Source organism: Rattus norvegicus, chromosome X (genome assembly GCF_021556685.1).
Source record: "Rattus norvegicus strain SHRSP/BbbUtx chromosome X, alternate assembly SHRSP_T2T, whole genome shotgun sequence".
NCBI classification, from domain to species: domain Eukaryota; kingdom Metazoa; phylum Chordata; class Mammalia; order Rodentia; family Muridae; genus Rattus; species Rattus norvegicus.
In genome coordinates this window covers 80,970,001-80,989,169 of record NC_141554.1, presented here as the reverse complement: position 1 = coordinate 80,989,169, position 19,169 = coordinate 80,970,001, and the positions used below count along the sequence as shown (strand labels likewise).

Genomic DNA, 19,169 nt, shown 5'->3' with positions numbered 1-19,169 from the left:
TTTCTGGTTAGATATAGCAAAGGATAAAGATTTTTAATTAAAACTATAGACATTCAAAATATTAACATGTTCAAATATTTTATGCATTGTTAAATTTGAAATTGTAATGCAGATATGTAACATTTCAACAACCAAGTAAAACTTATTTAAGTAAGCATGAGTAACTCATAGTGAGTTTAAGCTGTTTGGAGGTCTATATTAAGCTTTCTCTATTGTATAAGTGAAATTTTTATATAGTCAAGATTTAGAAAAATAACTCCATTGAAATAACTGTCATTTATGTCATAATGCACTGTTGATGTTACAAGTCTTGTTTAAAATTCACAAGGATGCTCTCAATAGTGCTCATTTTCAACATTAGTCATTTCCAAATTTTGTTCTGAAGAATGAATCACTTCACTACTGATATTAAAATGAGTTCAATTTAGGCCAATCCACAAACTCATTTTAGTTTCAATATAGTCCATATCCAAAAACAGTCGCAATAATTCTTTTGTCCTGGATTCCCTTAATGAAATGGATAATCACTTTCAAATTTATAGCTACTAACAAATGTGCTTTAGGAAAACTGTGAAGCTTATATGAAGGGTGTTAACTTTAAACTGTTCTTAGTTTAAAAAAAATTAGATCTTTAGTTACATTGTGAATGAAGTTATTTATGCACATTTTAAACTACTAGAAAGGACATAGCTCTTAGAGAGGACATATGGTTTATAATCAAGAGAGATAGGACCATGCCAGGAGACAGAAAACATCAATTTCTCTTGTGCCAAAAGATGATGAGATTGTTAAAGATTTTAATTCTATTATGGTACATAATAAGACAGTCACATATTTTCCATTCTAATACGATTTCTATATTTGTCTACACGTCATATTATGATAATGTCTTTTCAAATATGCTTAAGTCCACTTCTTATTCAAAGAATCAAGTATTATCACTAGACATATTTACACAAATACTCAATATTCTGTCACTTATGTACAGAAAAGAAACTTCTCAAAATCCCTGTATGTAGGCGGAATCATGCTGCAAGCAGGCCTTTCAGTGCAAAGGCTTAGACAAAATAGAAATTAAAGAATTAAGAAACATGCCAGGCACCTACTTTCCTAAAGAAAAGAACCTGTAGGGCTGAAAACAGAGCACCTTTGGATTAAAAAGCTTGGTGCTTATAAAAAAAAATGCCTTCCCATTAGGTTAAACCTGTGCTTTTAATTTCAGAAAAACAGACAAACAAATCTTATCATGTTCTCTTTTTGCCTAATACACAAGCACATAATTCTTCCGATTGTTTTGTTGTTGTTTTGGTGGTGGCGGTGGTGGTGGTGGTGGTGGTGGTGGTGGTGGTGGTGGTGGTGGTGGTAGTGGTAGTGTGTGTGTGTGTGTGTGTGTGTGTGTGTGTGTGCGTTTCCCGCCGCGTGTGCACGCACACCCATGTGTGCTGTAATCATCTGTTGCTTTTAAATGTTAAAAATGTGTACTCTTCTGCGTAAATCATCTCCTGCCTCCTTTCAGGTTCAGCACAAATCCTTTACAGTGAAAAATGCACGAACATGACAGTATAGGATCTTTCTTCCAATTCCTTTTTTGTATTGTCTGGCAGAGGATGATCACTATGAAAATTCAATAGCTACTTTTGGCACTCTTTTTGCTTCTAGTATTACCCAGCAGAGTTGCTGCCTCTGGAAACTGCTGCAAAATTTAGAGAGATCAACTAGCCAGATACAATTCCAGTTTGCTTTCAATGGAATGCGAGAGTAGGGCACCACTAAGAAGTCTCTAAAGTGCAAAGAGCTTCCTGGATGGAAGTCAAAGCTACCCAGTCAGACAAAATACCATGCTCTCTGTACAGAGTGATTTTTAACTAACATGCCACTCATTATAAACCTGAAAGCCTAATAAGCATTCATCGAGTAACTTAAGATCTCTAATTACTTTTATGTATATGCCTGTCAATATTCAGGAATTAAGGGCTATATAGAGACCGAAGAGGACTCCAGAATCATAATTAACATCGCACTCATGCTCCGCATGATTCGCAAATACTAGCCAAAGAAGCAAGAAAGTAGGAACTCACCAGAATAGTCCAAGAAAACAAAACAAAAATCCCCTTAAGCACACAACAAAACCTCCGTTCATGACTCTCCCCAGCCCCTTTCCATACCCTCTCAGCCCTTAGAACTCACTTCACCAACTGCTGATCTCTTCAAATCCGACCAGTCAAGGAGCAACTGGAAGGGGAGGAGAAATGCTAAAGTGAGGCTTCTGAAGCATGCGGGAGAGATCAGGAGGGGTGTTAAAGAAACGGAAAGAAATTTAAAAATGTTGCAAAAGACTGGGAGAGATAAGGGAAGGGTGGATGAGAGAATGAGCTTCAGGAAAAGAGCAGAGAGAAAGCAAGCTCCTGCAACAGCTGGCAAGGCTGCTACACTGCTGCTGTCCAGGAGCTACTGGGTGCTGAAATGACTTCCCCAACACACCCCTCTAGTACCACTCACCCACTCCACAGACTTCTCTTCCTCTCAGGCTCATCCCCTTCTTGTAGCGTAAAACCATTTCCATGGCAACTTGTCGTCATACAATTTAAGGTGGTCCGTACTTTCAAGTTGTGTGAGTTTTTCATAGCATAGGCAGAGCGATCTATTACTTCTATTCTCCTTTAGCACAGAACTTTCCCTGGTATGATAATACTACCTTTTCTTCCTCCCAAAATGGAAAATCAATTTCCCCTTTCACTTGCAAATGCTGCCTGGCCTCACAGCTTTTCTGACTCTTACCTACATAACACACACACACACACACACACACACACACACACACACACACACACACACACATGCACATGCACACACACACGCACACGTGCCTGCACAAGCATATGTGTGTGTGTTTGTGAGAGAGAGAGAGAGAGAGAGAGAGAGAGAGAGAGAGAGAGAGAGAGAGGGATTTTAGCTTGCAAGTATTTCTCCAATCCTTAACACAAAGCAAACTAAAGTTTATGCCCACAGGCAGTTTTGCTGAAACAAATGCCTTGTTTTGTTTACAGCAGATTTCTGCACAACTTGCATTATCATGGGGAAATCTCCCTCACTTCAACACATTTTGCTCTCAATTTGGTTAGAAGCATTCAGAGCTTCCGTATTTTCTCCTACATCTGCAGATAAAAACAGTAGCACAATGGCATTATTTAAAAAGATTGTTTTATTGCGATCACTAAAAGCTTAAAATAGGATTGCTTTAGTGGAATCAAGTATTAAATATTAATATTATTAATTTAATTCTCGTTTCTCTTACTTGCATTAAAATTTTCTGCTACAGGAAAAAATGTTAACACACTTTGAAGGTACTTAAGGACTATACCAAAGGGACGACTCATGAATGCTTATTTGAAGGAAAAAAATCTAGGTGTGAAAATTTAAAATATAGAAAAATCCCTAAAGTGTAAATATGCATACCTGAATACTATCCTATTGTAACTTTCATTCAACAAAATGTCATAACTAATGTCTTCTTGCTATCTAAAAAAGACAGCTAATAAGCATACTGCTACTCTTGTATGCTTCAGTTTAAAAATATCTTAAGATAAACTTGGTAAACTATTCACTATCAGTCTATGTAGCCAGTTAATCTAAGGAGGGTTGTAATTCTTTAAACCTAGAATTATAAATAAATGAAGTTCTGGGTAATGCCAATATATTAGTGATATATTTAATATCTTCCTCATAAGCTCAGAAAATATATTAAAATAATTACTGATAAATTTTCAGTTAATTAATGGCTCAGTTTCACCAGTTATGATTACTAGCATAATTAGTCATAAACTATATTTTCTATAATATTCAATATAGAACTTCGTTTCATCTGAATAAAATGTTACTAAGTAAAACAAAACATAGATGTCAATTTCAATGTCGACTCACGGTAGCAACTGAAAGGCAGAGTAATGAAATTGCCTTGTATAGGATCTTACCACAGTTTTGACAACATACTTTGTTGAATTTGGACTTAACAACCTACAGAACTAAAACTAACTTCCTTCTCTATAGAGTTCCCCATTGACTTATATCCCCACAGTTTCTGTACCTTACTTTTCACAACACTATGGCTACTGTTGCTAGGAGATAAAGGATATACTATTGCATCAATAATGCTCATATCTAGGACCATGGTTTAAAGTGAGACATGTAGTAGGCTATAGTAAATATTATTTAAACTTTATGTTTTTAATAACTTCATACACCCATTCTTACTCCCTTCCTCTCTCAGCAACTCTCCTCTCACCAAGTCTCCACCTTACTGTTATGCCGGTAGGCCTTGTTTTTTCTTAGAATTAAAAATAATATGGGTGAATAAATCATACAGATATTCACAGGTTGCCAGATATAAGCGTTCTATATGTTTTAAAACACCTACTGTGACTTTAGGATTAAGGTCTAAATTTTGAAATTAATTTGAAAAAGTAATGTGTATTTGTTTTTTATTATACTTCACAAATGAATACTGTGTAAAAATACACTTACACAGTCAAAATGAAGTCTGATTAACACTTATAATTTGTTTTGAGTTCCAAAATGAGAATAAAACTTCCTTTCTACAGGATCCCATCACCTTTCATAACATACTTTGTTGAATTTGAAGTTGACAATAGTCCACATCTAAAGGGGAAGTTCCCACCATAATATCTTATTACCTTATAATTATTATGTTATAAATATTCTGATAGGATTATAAAATTAAAAAGATACACTATGAAGTAACAATATAAATAAACTATTTGGTAGTGTAAATGATTCATTTTAGACAGACTGCTTTCCAGTAAATGGGTAAAGGGAACACCCATAAAGAAGGGGATGGGGAGGGATTAGGGGGATGTTTGCCGGGAAACCAGGAAAGAGAATAACACTCGAAATGTAAATAAGAAATACTCAAGTTAATAATAAAAAAAAGAAAAAAAAAGAAAAGAAAAGTCCAGATGCCTGATCATTTTTTCCCATGGAACAAAACAAAATAATTGGGAATTTTTTCTTTGTTTTTCCAAGTCAGGAATTTTCTGTGTAGTATAACACTGGCTGTCCTTGAACTTGCTCTAAAATCCAGGCTGGCCTCCAACACACAGAGTTTGGTCTGCTTTTGCCTCCCAATTGTTGGCAGTAACGGCATCTATCACCACCACTCGGCAATTATAAATAATTTATAAAACAACAAACCCTGCATGTAAGGAAAACACTTAAATGCAAAGAAATATAATTTTCTAAATGAATATATGGAAAATAGGCAACATTTTTTGGGGGGGATACTGGGTTTATTTCAGCTTACAGTGTCATAGAACCTTCTGTCATGGAGGGAAAGTAGGGCAAGAACCTTGACACAGGAGCTGACACTGAAGCCAAAGAAATGTTGCTTGTTGGCTTGCTTCTAGTGGCTTGCTTAACCTGTTTCCTTTTTTTTATCTTTATTAACGTGAGTATTTCTTATTTACATTTCAATTGTTATTCCCCTTCCCAGTTTCCAGGCCAACATCCTCCTAACCCCACCTCTCCCCTTCTATATGGGCTTGCCCTCTCCATCCTCACCCCATTACCACCCTACCCCCAACAATCCCATTCACTGGGGGTTCAGTTTTGGCAGGACCAAGGGCTTCCCCTTCCACTGGTGCTCTCACTAGGCTATTCATAGCTACCTGTGAGGTTGGAGCCCAGGGTCAGTCCATGTATAGTCTTTGGGTAGTGGCTTAGTCCCTGGAAGCTCTGGTTGCTTGGCATTGTTGTTCAGATGGGGTCTCAAGCCCCTTCAAGCTCTTTTAGTCCTTTCTCTGATTCCTTCAACGAAGGTCCTGTTCTCAGTTCAGTGGTTTGCTGCTGGCATTCACCTATGTATTTGCTGTATTCTGGCTGTGTCTCTCAGGAGAGATCTACATCTAGTTCCTGTCAGCCTGCATTTCTTTGCTTCATCCATCTTATCTAGTTTGGTGGCTGTATATGTATGGGCCACATGTGGGGCAGGCTCTGAATGGGCGTTCCTTCTGCCTCTGTTCTACACTTTGCCTCCCTATTCCCTTCCAAGAGTATTCTTGTTCCCCTTTTAAAGAAGGAGTAAAACATTCGCATTTTGGTCATCCTTCTTGAGTTTCATGTGTTCTGTGCATCTAGGGTAATTCAAGCATTTGGGCTAATAGCCACTTATCAATGAGTGCATACCATGTGTGTTTTTCTGTGATTGAGTTACCTCACTCAGGATGATATTTTCCAGTTCCATCCATTTGCCTATGAATTTCATAAAGTCATTGTTTTTGATAGCTGAGTAATATTCCATTGTGTAGATGTACCACATTTTCTGTATCCATTCCTCTGTTGAAGAGCATCTGGGTTCTTTCCAGCTTCTGGCTATTATAAATAAGGCTGCGATGAACATAGTGGAGCATGTGTCTTTGTTGTATGTTGGAGCATCTTTTGGGTATATGCCCAAGAGAGGTATAGCTGGTTCCTCAGGTAGTGCAATGTCCAATTTTCTGAGGAACCTCCAGACTGATTTCCAGAATGGTTGTACCAGTCTGCAATCCCACCAACAATGGAGGAGTGTTCCTCTTTGTCCACATCCTTGCCAGCATTTGCTGTCACCTGAGTTTTTTACCTCAGCCATTCTCACTAGTGTGAGGTGAAATCTCAGGGTTGTTTTGATATGCATTTCCCTTATGACTAAAGATGTTGAACATTTCTTTAGGTGTTTCTCAGCCATTCGGCATTCCTCAGCTGTGAATTTTTGTTTAGCTCTGAACCCCATTTTTAATAGGGTTAGTTGTCTCCCTGTAGTCTAACTTCCTGAGTTCTTTGTATATATTGTATATAAGGCCTCTATCTGTTATAGGATGGAATGTTGAATAGAGATTTTCAATTTTACACATTTTGAATATATGTTTAAATAATTAAAAATTTTATAATGTGACATATGCTACTTTAATTATCTCATTTAATTTTCCCTCAAAAGAATGTAAATAATCAGAACTCATAAAACAGAAGGGGGGCTGGGGATTTAGCTCAGTGGTAGAGTGCTTACCTAGGAAGCGCAAGGCCCTGGGTTCGGTCCCCAGCTCCGGAAAAAAAAAAAAGAACAAAAAAAAATAAAACAGAAGGAAAAAACAGAGAATAAAGTATATAAAGCAACACATGAATAGAATAGATAAAATATCTCAAAATTAGATCATATATAGGCATAGAATGAAAAAGTTTTAAGTAGATAAAACATTAGACATTTTGAGTTGTCATTCAATATACAAGAATGATTAATTGTGCAAAAGTCCTAAGATATCAAAAGATTTCATTGGTCAGTAATAATCAGTCCAGGAAATTACTATAAAGTAAAACAACAAAATATCTCTTGAAAGTCACTCAAACATTCATCTATCTTGTTAAAATAGTCTTAATTTTTATGTGTATTATATGTGCAAAAAAACATAGTAGCCAGTATATCATGCAATGATCAATATGAAAGTTTGTAAAGACAAAACAGAAGTAAAAGACAGCTATCATTAAATAGTTGTTTAACAATCTAAAATCCTGGCCTCAGGTCCATTCAATCCAAAAGTTGGAATAATTTTACTTGATTGCCTGTGTTGCATGTTTTTTTTTATTAAGTACACATGCACACATGGGCATGGGTGTTATTGGGGCTCAAACCCAAACCTGCAAATACTCATTAAAATGTTTTATAGCTGAGCTAGTCCCTCAGTTCTCTGTATTCTGGAGTATAATTTAAGGCCATTCTTCAAACAAGCATCCTGTTAAATTCACTGAGTGACCTCTTACATCTTAGGAAAGAACACCGGACTCCACTGAGTTGTGAGAAAATAAGAGTAGAGCTCTCTGGAGAGTTAGTAAGTAGAAACCAGGACAATTACTTTGAAATTTAAACTAGAGAATGACAAACATCCCTAAAAGGGGTTCTGAAGCTACCAGTAGAGAAAAGAGTCAACTGTTTAAAGTTTGAGAATGTACTTGACTGGGACTGTTAGTCGTTACAGATGGCTTAATCATTAAGGAGTAATGACATAGACTTACTGATGCAATTAGTGGAACATAAAAAAGCAGTGTTTGTGAAAGACACAAAACATAAGTGGCAGATAAAAGGATTGTAAACATAAATACTTAGAAAGAAATTTCTATCTGTAAATTTGTGCTGCTCTCAACCTTGCTCAGAGAAGCTTCTTCCTGCAGAGGGTACTGTTTAAGGCGGAGACACACAATAGTTCATATTTCTAATGCTGAGACTAAACAACTGAGAGCGCTTGACCATAGTTAGATCATCTAGATAGACCTTCCCTCACAATTGGGAACTTGGTGGATCATTCGGAAGAAGGAGTAATAAGAAGGTAAGAGCAGGAAAGTAGAAAAGAGTGCTATGGGATGCTGTCTTCCAGACATGAACTCACAGCAACTGTGGTTGCCTGCACCAAACCTACACAAGATCAAGCATGAAAGGAGGAAGGGCCCAACAGCACATAAACCTAAGGAGCTAGTGCTGATACTAGCTCCTATTCAGTTGATACTCCTGTGGGAGGGGAAGTAAATTTCCTTGTAGCTCAAACATTATATTCCATTGGGCATTCTTTTCTTCAAAAAGAATACTACACCCATTAGTATAGGGACAGCATAAATAACAAAAAAATGAGTTGTAAAGTTTTGGGAGTTGCATACCAGCCTAGACAATTCCTTGAACCCATGGCTCAAAATAAAACAGGTCAAAAGAGTATCAGGGCTATGATTCATCAGGAGAACAATTGCTGAGCTTGCATAGGCCTTAGTTTTAGGCCTTATTAATATGCACAGAGACACACCCTCACACACCCACACCCACACACACTTCAAAACACCCTCAAAATTATAATTATTACTTACAAATCATTACAGTCCATTAAATAGATTGTTTTCTTTAAATTGCTAATTGAAATAAATTCTTGCTAAATAAAGCAAAGTAGAAGAGAAAAGTAAAGGATGCCATCATTTGTTAAGCTTTCAGTAAGCATTATGCATCAATAGTCTACTTACAGTCATTACAACAGCTAATTACAACAATCACACAAAGTGGAGCTTATTATCTTCACATTTTGTAGTACAGAGAATCAAACACAGAGCCCCATCTATACTAACTATATATTTTCTCACTGATCTATATCCCCAGCATATAGTTTTCTATATTTTAAAGATTAGTATCTGAGGAAAGAATTAATTTGTCCTAGGTAATACAACTTTGAATAGTTAGAAATAGGATAAAAATTCAATGCTTATTAGGTTTCAAAAAGACTACTACAGGGTAAAGGAATGAATGTGGGGAAAGACTGCTAACACTTAAGGACTCTTTAAAATCCATGTGGAAACCTACTATTGTAGAATCTTCCTAAAATATATATGTATGTGAAAGGAATTTAAGTGGAGTCACAAAATAGTAGGGGCCCAATGCCCACCTCGATAGTTTATGGCACCAAATCCAACTTCCAGTGTCAGGATTGGGTTACATCTTGAGTCATTGGTCCAAGTGGATACCATAGACCCATCCAAAAATCAGTCTTTTGCAAATGCTTTGGGTTACTCTCATCAATTTGTTGATATGTCCCTATTGCCAAATATATCACTTATTCATGTCACTGAACATGAGGAAATCAAGTTGGTGCCCAGCTAGAGTCTTCTTTCCTATTAACTAGTGTTTATGGTATTTGAAGGTACTATGAAAGTTATCAAAGATGATAAGTATCATCAGTATTATCCAACTACAAACTTTGTGACCGACAATAGAAACCTGGCAACAAGCAATAGTTGTGCACTAGTGGCAAAAATGTTAGGGGAATAACCATTTATTTTATTTCAACAGCTCTAAAACTGCATGGTATTGGTAGTGAGATAGGAAAGTAGATAAATGGAATAGAGTTGAAGACACAGAAATGAACTCACACACCTATGGTCACTTGATCTTTGACAGCAGAGCTAAACAGTTGAAAAAATAGCACTTTCAACAAATGTTGCTGGTTCAACTGGTATCAGCATGTAGAAGAATGCAAATCAACCCATTCTTCTCCTCTTGTACAAAGCTCAAGTCGAAGTGGATCAAGGACCATGAAATAAAACCAGATATGTTGAAACTAATAGAAGAGAAAGTGGGAAAGAGCTTTGAACACATGGGCAAAGGGGAAAATTTCCTGAACAGAACTCAAATGGCTTATACTCTAAGATCAACAATCAACACATAAAATTAAAAAGCTTCTGTAAGGCAAAGGACATTGTCAATAGGACAAAACAGCAACTCACAGATTGGGAAAAGATATTTACCAATCTGATAGAGGGCTAATATCCAATGTATATAAAGAATTCAAGAAGTTAGACCCCAGAGAACCAAATAACCCTATTAAAAAGTGTAGTACATATCTAAATAGAGAAGTCTCACTTGAGGAATACTGAATAGCTGAGAAGAACTTAAAGAAATGTTCAACATCCATAGTCATCAGGGAAATGCAAATTAAAAGAACCCTGAGATTCCATCTCACACCAGTCAGAATGGCTAAGATCAAAAATATAGGTGACATCAGATGCTGGTGAGGATGTGGAGAAAGAGGAACACTCCTCCATTGCTGGTGGAATTGCAAACTGGTACAAACATTTTGGAAATCAGTCTGGCAGTTTCTCAGAAAATTGGACATTGAACTGCCTGAGGATCCAGCTATACCACTCCTGGGCATATACCCAAAAGATGCTCCAACATACAACAAAGACACGTGCTCCACTATGTTCATAGCAGCCTTATTTATAATAGCCAGAAGCTGGAAAGAACCCAGATGTCCCTCAACAGAGGAATGGATACCGAAAATGTGGTACATCTACACAATGGCATACTACTCAGCTACCAAAAACAATGACTTCATGAAATTCTTAGGCAAATGGATGGAACTAGAAAATACCATCCTGAGTGAGGTAGCCAAGTCACAAAAGATCACATATGGTATGCACTCACTGATACGCCTAGAAGTTCACAAAGTCCATTATACAATCTACAGACCATATGGACCATACAAAGGTGAGGATGCTTCAGTCCTATATTGAGAGGGGAACAGGACAATTGTGGGAGGTAGCGGGAATGTGTGACTGTGAAGGGAGAAAGGAAGGGAGGATAAAAGTGTGGCAATATCAGGAACTGGAGATGTGAGAGAGGTACAGAAGACCAGGAAATCAAACAAAAATATGTAGCAGGAACTGTGGATAGACACTCTAGGTTACCAGACACTAGGGAAATGTGAGGCTCCCAGGACCCAAGGGGGATGACTTTAGCTGAAATGTGCAGAGAAGGGGAAGAATGAACCTGTGAGACCACCTCCAGTAGACAGGCATGGCCCCTGGTCTAGGGATGGTGCCATCTAACATCTCACAGTTTTTAACCCAGAAATGTTCTTGTCCAAAGGAAGAACAGGGACAAAAAATGGAATAGAGACTGAAGGAAAGGACAACTAGGGACTGGCCCACCTGGGGATCCATCATATCTGCAAATACCAAGTCCAACACTGTTGCTGTGGTCAAGAGGTGCTTGCTGATAGTAAACTAGTGTGGTGGTTCCTGAGGAGGTCCAGTCAGCAACTGACCAATGCAGATGTGGATGCTTGGAGTCAACCATCAGATTGAGCTCAGGGAACCTGGTGGGGAAGCTGGTGGAAGGACTGGGGGAGCAGAGGGGAACTAAAACCCCATTGGAAAACAACCTAGGATGGACTGATCACCCAGTTCTCCCACAGTCTAGACCACCAACCAAGTAGTGTACCTGGAGGGATCCATGGCTCCAGATACATATGGAGCAGAGGATGGCCTTGCCTGACATCAACAGGAGGGGAGCCTCTTGGTCCCAGGGAAGTTTCATGCCCTAGCTTAAGGGGATGCTGGAGTGGTAGGACAGGAGAATGTGGGTAGGTGTGTGTGGGGTCAGTCTCATACAGGCAAAGGGGAGGAGGGAGGGAAGATGTGGGGTGGGGGTTAGTGGAGGGGGTAACCAGGAACTGCAATATCATTTGAGATGTAAACAAATGGAATGATTAATAAAAATTCCAGTATTCTAAAAAGTGAAAAAAGACTCCATTTTATGATATTTTACCCCCAATTTAATAACTCACAACAGAATATAACTGCCTTGTACTTATTAATGTGCAGTGGTCCCCCAGAGGAGGATGAGAACTTGGCCATGAATTTTTGAAACTCACCTTTCTCTCTCCTCCCATTTGGAGGAGGGAACCTTCACAAAGCTCCTGACTCCTGGTGATACAGGGCAGAAAAACTAATTGTGCAGGAGTCTTTTTCAATACCAGAGCTGTGCTTTAGCAACTAAAACTGTGTCTTCTGGTAACTACTGGAGTACAGACCCCAGAACCAACCAGCTACTTTTTGGTTGGATTTAAGGACCATTCTATGAGATGAAACCCACACCTGATAGTGCTAAAGTGTCTAAGAACTTGAGACTAGACAGGTCATGGGACCTTGGAGAAAACCTACTATTAATCTGCTAAAGGAACATAGCAACAAAATGACTCATAATTACATAGTGTTATATCCATTGATAAGTACACTGCTCATTCTCATTACAGAAGCCTCACTTTCCAGTAGATGGTAACTGACAAGGAGACCTACAACTGGGCATTATGCAGAAAGACGGGGAGGAAGAAGAGGTATAGGGACAGGAAGAATGAGAAGGAGAGTGAAAAGGAATGGGGGAGGAAGAAAGACTATGTAGAATTCACTCCTAAATAGAATGCCGTTAGCAAACTACTCTCTTTAAGGCTTATGAATCTATGTGGAAGAGGAGGCAGAAAGAATGTAAAGATCAGAGGTGATGGTTGGCTGAAAGGAAATAGCATCTTCCAGACACAACAATACTGATGCATATTTGAACTCACAAGTACTATTGAAACACAACCAAGACCTGTTCAAACCAAACAAAATCCCAGCACTGATAGGGAAAGTGAACACAATGTCATATCCCTAAACGAAGAAGTCATTTGCAATTGATGTCTACTGGGAAAGAATAAGCCAGTTTCCACCCCTCTATGGAGTGTCTCTGGGTATACTGACCAAACTCTAAGTGAAGCTCTATGCCTAGGAGGCCAACACACAATAGACCTCATAGTTTTGTGTGCATGTGTGTGTGGGGGGAGGGTGATAGGAGGGTTTTTTTCACTTTGTTTTGTTTTTGTTCTATTGTCCTTTGTCTTGAATTTTGTTTGTTTGTTGGGGTGGGAGGATTGCTTGTTTTTAAGAAAAAGTGGGAGGGGGAGATTGGGAGAGAAGAAGGAGGGAGAAGAGACCCAGGGAAGGGAAGGGAGAGGAGGATGGAGAACAAATTAATATGTTGTTTGGGTGGGGAAAATCTGAGAATTGTGATTGAATATGATCAAAATATAGTGTATGAAAGTTACATAAAGGGAAGAAAATACAGTACTGCTTGCATTACTCAAAACAGCCTTTTAGCAAGTTTGCTATATTCTCATAAAGTTAGACTAAAGGTGAAGATGTACATTATCTATAGGATCTTGAAATAAAGTCTGCTGAGTGTGCTTCATATAATAAATGTTATTCTATGGAGAATAATGACATTACTTTTAATTAAACCTTTACTCTGAATCTTCTATTTTGATGTATGATATGAATTTTGTTTTATTTTTAATAGGTCACAATGTATCTTTATTTTTTATTTATTAATCATTTTATTTGTTTGCATTTCAAATGTCATTCTCCTTGCCTGTTCCCCCTCCACAAAATCCCCATCCCATCCCCCTCTCCTTTGCATTTAAGAGGATGGTCCCCCATGAACCCACCCACTCCCACCTTAACCCTCTAGCATCCCCCTTCTCAGGGGCATCAAGACTCCACAGGACCAAGTGCTTCCCCTCCCACTGATGCAAGATAAGGCAATCCTCTGCTAAATATGTTGCCAGAGTCTTGGACCCATCCATAGTTGGTGGTTTTGTCCCTGAGAGCTCTGAGGGGTTCAGTTAATTGATACTATTGTTCTTCCTATAAGGTTGCAATCCCCTTCAGTTCTTCAGTCCTTCCCTATCTCTTTTATTGGGGTGCCTTGGCTCTGTCAAATGGTTGGCTGTGAGTATCTGCATCTGTCTTAGTTCAGTGCTCGTAGAGCCTCTCAGAGGCAGCCAGACCAGGCTCCTGTCAGCAAGTGCTTCTTGGCATCAATAATAGTGTCAGGGCTTGGTGTCTGTAGATGGAATGGATCACATGGTGGGTCCTTTCCTTCAGTCCCTGTTCCATTTTTATCCCTGTATTTCCTTTAGACAGGGACAATGAAGCTTAACAAAAAGGAAGGTCAAATTGTGGATGCTTCAAACCCACATAGAAGGGGGAACAAAATAATCACAGGAAGCAGAGGGAGGGAGGGAGGGAACTGGATGGGAGAGGGGAGGAGGAAGGGGGTCAGGCAGGACCTGGTATGAGAAGAGACAGGAGATAAATCCAGAGGTCCAGGAGAAGGAATAGAAATATGTAGCAGTGAGGGATGGGGAACTTTGGAAACTACTAGAAAGTCCCAGATGCGAGAGATTCCCAGGACCGAATGGAGATAAGTCACAGAAATACCCAACAGCAGGGTCATAGGACCTTAAGAGATCACCTCCAGTAGATAGACATTGCCTCCAGTAGAGGGATCCGGCCACCCACCCATCTAAAAAATGATAGAAGTTTTTAAATGATTACCATTCTTGTTTCTGTACCTTACTAGAGGTGAAAACCTAGGGCTACACATATGGCAGGCAAATGGTAGACCACTGATTATACCTCCTATTCTACTTCTAGCTCTTTTACATTTCAAAAGATTTTTTTCCATTCTGGTACTGTTACTTTATAAATACTGTACGTAATCTTATCTGTGCCATTTAAGATTGATTTATTCAAATTTACTATCATGGGGACTGCCACTATAATTTATACAGAAGGTTAATATACACAGCATAAAGAGATTTGATGCCAATTTAGCCAGAATTTTGGAACTAAATCTATGCATTCAAATCTGCATTTTTCTATCAAGTTAGTGTAATAAAATTACATTATGACATAATTAAGAACAGTTGAGTTTTTAAAATATTTTTCTATTCTTGAGAAATTCATATACATATAACATAAAATGTCCACTACCACCCCAATTATGCCTTTTTAAAAATAATTCACTAAATATAGTTAGTACTACCCACATATGCTTGTGTGGGAGGGCCATTCCCTAGAGATTGGTGGACTTATCAGGAGTTATAGCCTTAAAGCAAAGTAATTCTTCCTTTACTAATGGTCATGAACAGTCAATAGCTACTCCACTAGTAATGGATCCTTGACTACCCCTCCCAACACCGTGCTGGAATAAACTGGCTTAACATACATGGGCGGGACCAAGGCCCCATATATAGCAGATATACAGCTCAGTCTTCACGTGGGGTCCCTAACAATTGGAACGGGAGCTGTCTCTAAAGCCTGTCTGTGAAATCTGTTTCACAACTGACCTGCCTTGTCTGGCCTCAGTGGGAGACTATGTGTCTAACCCTGCAGAGACTATGTATGCCAGAGTTGGGGGAATATCCAGGGCAGGGCCTCAACCCTCTCAGAGGAGAAAGGGATGGATGGGGAGAGTGGCTGTGTGAGGTAAGGACAGGGAGGGGGCAAAAAAAAGAATAAAGTAAAAACAAAACCTGCCTCGCTATTGTACAGGTCATGTGTGTGACCAGAGCTGCTGAGAGTCAAGGAGCACAACAGCCATGCTGTGTCCAGAGGTCAACCTTTCACAGCACTGTCCCCATTCTCAGGCTATGACATTCTTTCCACCTTTTCTCTCATATTCCCGAAGTGACATGTGTGCAGATTGACAAATCAGACTTCGTGAGACAGGAATAGCTGTTTTACCAGTAAAGGTAGCAAACACCTAGCTTGATTTTAAATGGTAAATTTAGTCACCGTGTATTTATTTTTATCTCTTAGCAAATGTATTTTAATAATACAAGCATACTAATCTTAGTCTCAGAACACTCACATCTATAAACAAACCAAGTAATTTTAAATACTATAGGTTTATAAAGTGAAAAATTACCTAAAACCTAAAAGCCTCTTAGGTTTCATAGCTTACAAAGATAGATGTATAAAGTAAGATAACACAAAGTTCATCTAAAGGAATAAGGCTATAGGAAATACAGTTAATGAGAGGAGTTCCTTGAAATGCAGAAAAAGGACTGAGGGTTACTGAGAAGCATCAAATGAAATGATTGCATTACACTGTTTTAACAAGTTACACAGGTGCTTTGTATTTGTTTTAGCAGGATGTAAAATGGTCATTCTGTAAAAATTATACATAAATTCTTTTAAGATTCTGCAGAACATTCAAATAGTTGTCTGAAATTATTTCTATAGGTTTCATATAAGCTAAACTATATCATTTCCTCTAATTATCTCCTCATAGAAGGCCCAGAGTAATCAATCGTATAGCATCTTACTCAATTTCACATGTGAAAGAATATTTATTACTCCTCATAGCTAATGTTTATTCATATTCGTCATTATTGCTGCCTCCATTCTTTTTTTGTTGAAAACCAAGATGCTTTATTGTTAGGAGGTATTGATAAAAGACAAAAAAGTCTTTTAATGTTCAGTGCAGAGGCAGTAGTTTAATCCCAGTTATTATCCACCACAGTGTACTGTAGAAACCAGAGTTCTGGAGGCTTAAGAATTTTATGCCAAAGCCTGTCTGAATTCGATTTCTAGTGCAATCATACTCTTTTTTTTCCATCTTTATTAACTTGAGTATTTATTTATATTTCGATTGTTATTCCCCTTCCCAGTTTCAAGGCCAACATCCCCCCTAACCCCTCCCCCTCCCCTTCTGTATGGGTGTTCCCCTCCCCATCTTACCCCCACTACCACCCTCCCCCCAACAATCACGTTCACTGGGGGTTCAGTCTTGGCAGGACCAAGGGCTTCCCCTTCCACTGGTGCTCTTACTAGGCTATTCATTGCTACCTATGAGGTTGGAGCCCAGGGTCAGTCCGTGTATAGTCTTTAGGTAGTGGTTTAGTCCCTGAAAGCTCTGGTTGCTTGGCATTGTTGTTCATATGGGGTCTCAAACCCCTTAAAGCTCTTTCAGTCCTTTCTAAGATTCCTTCAATGGGGATTCTGTTCTCAGTTCAGTGGTTTGCTGCTGGCATTCGCCTCTGTATTTGCTGTATTCTGGCTGTGTCTCTCAGGAGAGATCTACATTCAGTTCCTGTCAGCCTGCACTTCTTTGCTTCATCCATCTTATCTAGTTTGGTGGCTGTATATGTATGGACCACATGTGGGGCAGGCTCTGAATGGGTGTTTCTTCTGCCTCTGTTCTAAACTTTGCCTCCCTATTCCCTGCCAAGGGTATTCTTGTTCCCCTTTTAAAGAAGGAGTGAAGCATCGAATTTTGATCATCCGTCTTGAGTTTCATGTGTTCTGTGCATCTAGGGTAATTCAAGCATGTGGGCCAATAGCCACTTATCAATGAGTGCATACCATGTTTGTTTTTCTGTGATTGGGTTAGCTCACTCAGGATGATATTTTCCAGTTCCAACCATTTGCCCACGAATTTCATAAAGTCATTGTTTTTGATAGCCGAGTAATATTCCATTGTGTAGATGTACCACATTTTCTGTATCCATTCCTCTATTGAAGGGCATCTGGGTTCTTTCCAGCTTCTGGCTATTATAAATAAGGGTGCTATGAACATAGTGGAGCATGTGTCTTTGTTATATGTTGGTACTGCCTCCATTCTTAAAACTCACCTTTAGGTTGTATTAAGAATAACCCTATCATCATTCCTCTCTACTCATACATGTTCTGAAAATCCCATTTTGTAAAAGCAAATAATGGTTTGAGTCTGTCATCCTTCTTTGGCTTACTGTGTCAGTCTACTACACTATTGCATGTTAGGAGAGATTTGGAACTAGTCATTTCCTAAGTATACTTCTGTCTTCTTAACACCATTTCTTTATTATCTCACACACTACCTAGACTGAAAGCCCCATAAAACCAAAGGCCTTTAATGTTTTCTGACAGTTATATTACACAACACTGAGCATATGCATAGCATGTTTCAAATGCTTAAAACCTTTGGAGCTAGAGATAGGACTCTAGTGAAGAGTACTGGATGTCATTCCAGAGGACTCAAGTTCACTTCCCAGCACCCACAAGGCAGCTTTCATAGATGTCTGGTAACTTTAGCTACAGGTCATCTATTGTCCTCTTCTGGCCTCCATGAACACAAGTGATACACAGGCACACATGTACCTGTATGGAAAAACACCCATAACCATAAAATAGAAATAAAAGAAAACTCAATTTGATTGACACCTTTTGAAACATATTTAAGGGTTCTGCGAAGGCCCTAACCTTAAGAGCCCTTGTTCTTGTAGAGTACACTGATTTGGTTCCCAGCACCCACAGGGAGGCTAACAACTGGTGCCCTACTTTGAGCTCTGTGGGTACTGCATGGACACGGTGCACAGGCATACATTCAGGCAAAGCATACATACACATAAACTAAACTAAGCAAATATTTTTAAAATGCTCAAAAATTTTGGTGCTTGGGGAAATGAATACATTTTATAAAATCAAACTGAATGTATTAATTTAATAGCAATTTCGTTCAGATTATGTGTCTTTGGGAAGAATATACAACTTACTGAGAAGTCACCCTTTAAAATTAGTGACAATTAATAGCAAGTGAACTTCTATTATAGCCACGCAGTCTTATTAAAGTTTCTTAGTTTATTCATACTCTTATGTATTCCAGACAATTGCCTATACTGTCTCTCTTTTCCTTGACACCCCAATACCCTTTCCCCAGTCCTCATTCTTATTTGAGCGTCATCTTTCCCACCCCAGTGAGAAAACGGACTTGTTGTATAGGCAACTTTAACTTATGTATATTCCTTTGTATGTGTGGTTACATAGGTTTACATCTCCTTTACTACTGAGAATGACCGAATTATCCACACTCGGGCAAAAGAAAATCCCTAAACCTGGGTATCCTGATCTATTCTCTCAAATGCACAAGATGCTGTCTTAGCAACCCCCTTTCCCCTCAGTATGATTTTACTAGTTCCTATTCAATAACAGAGCATCTTCTATTACTTCTTCCA

At 38.6% G+C, this 19,169-nt stretch overlaps 1 protein-coding gene across 7 annotated transcripts in view; it reads right to left on the bottom strand.

Moving 5' to 3' along the window:
• The window catches only part of Tent5d (terminal nucleotidyltransferase 5D), a 67,769-nt gene that overhangs the window by 10,886 nt on the left and 37,714 nt on the right, over nucleotides 1-19,169 (bottom strand). For 2 of the 7 annotated variants that reach the window (XM_087599407.1, XM_087599408.1), the window contains exon 1: nucleotides 3,922-4,087. The gene's annotated coding sequence lies outside the window, so the exon portion shown is untranslated. 7 annotated transcript variants of the gene reach the window in all.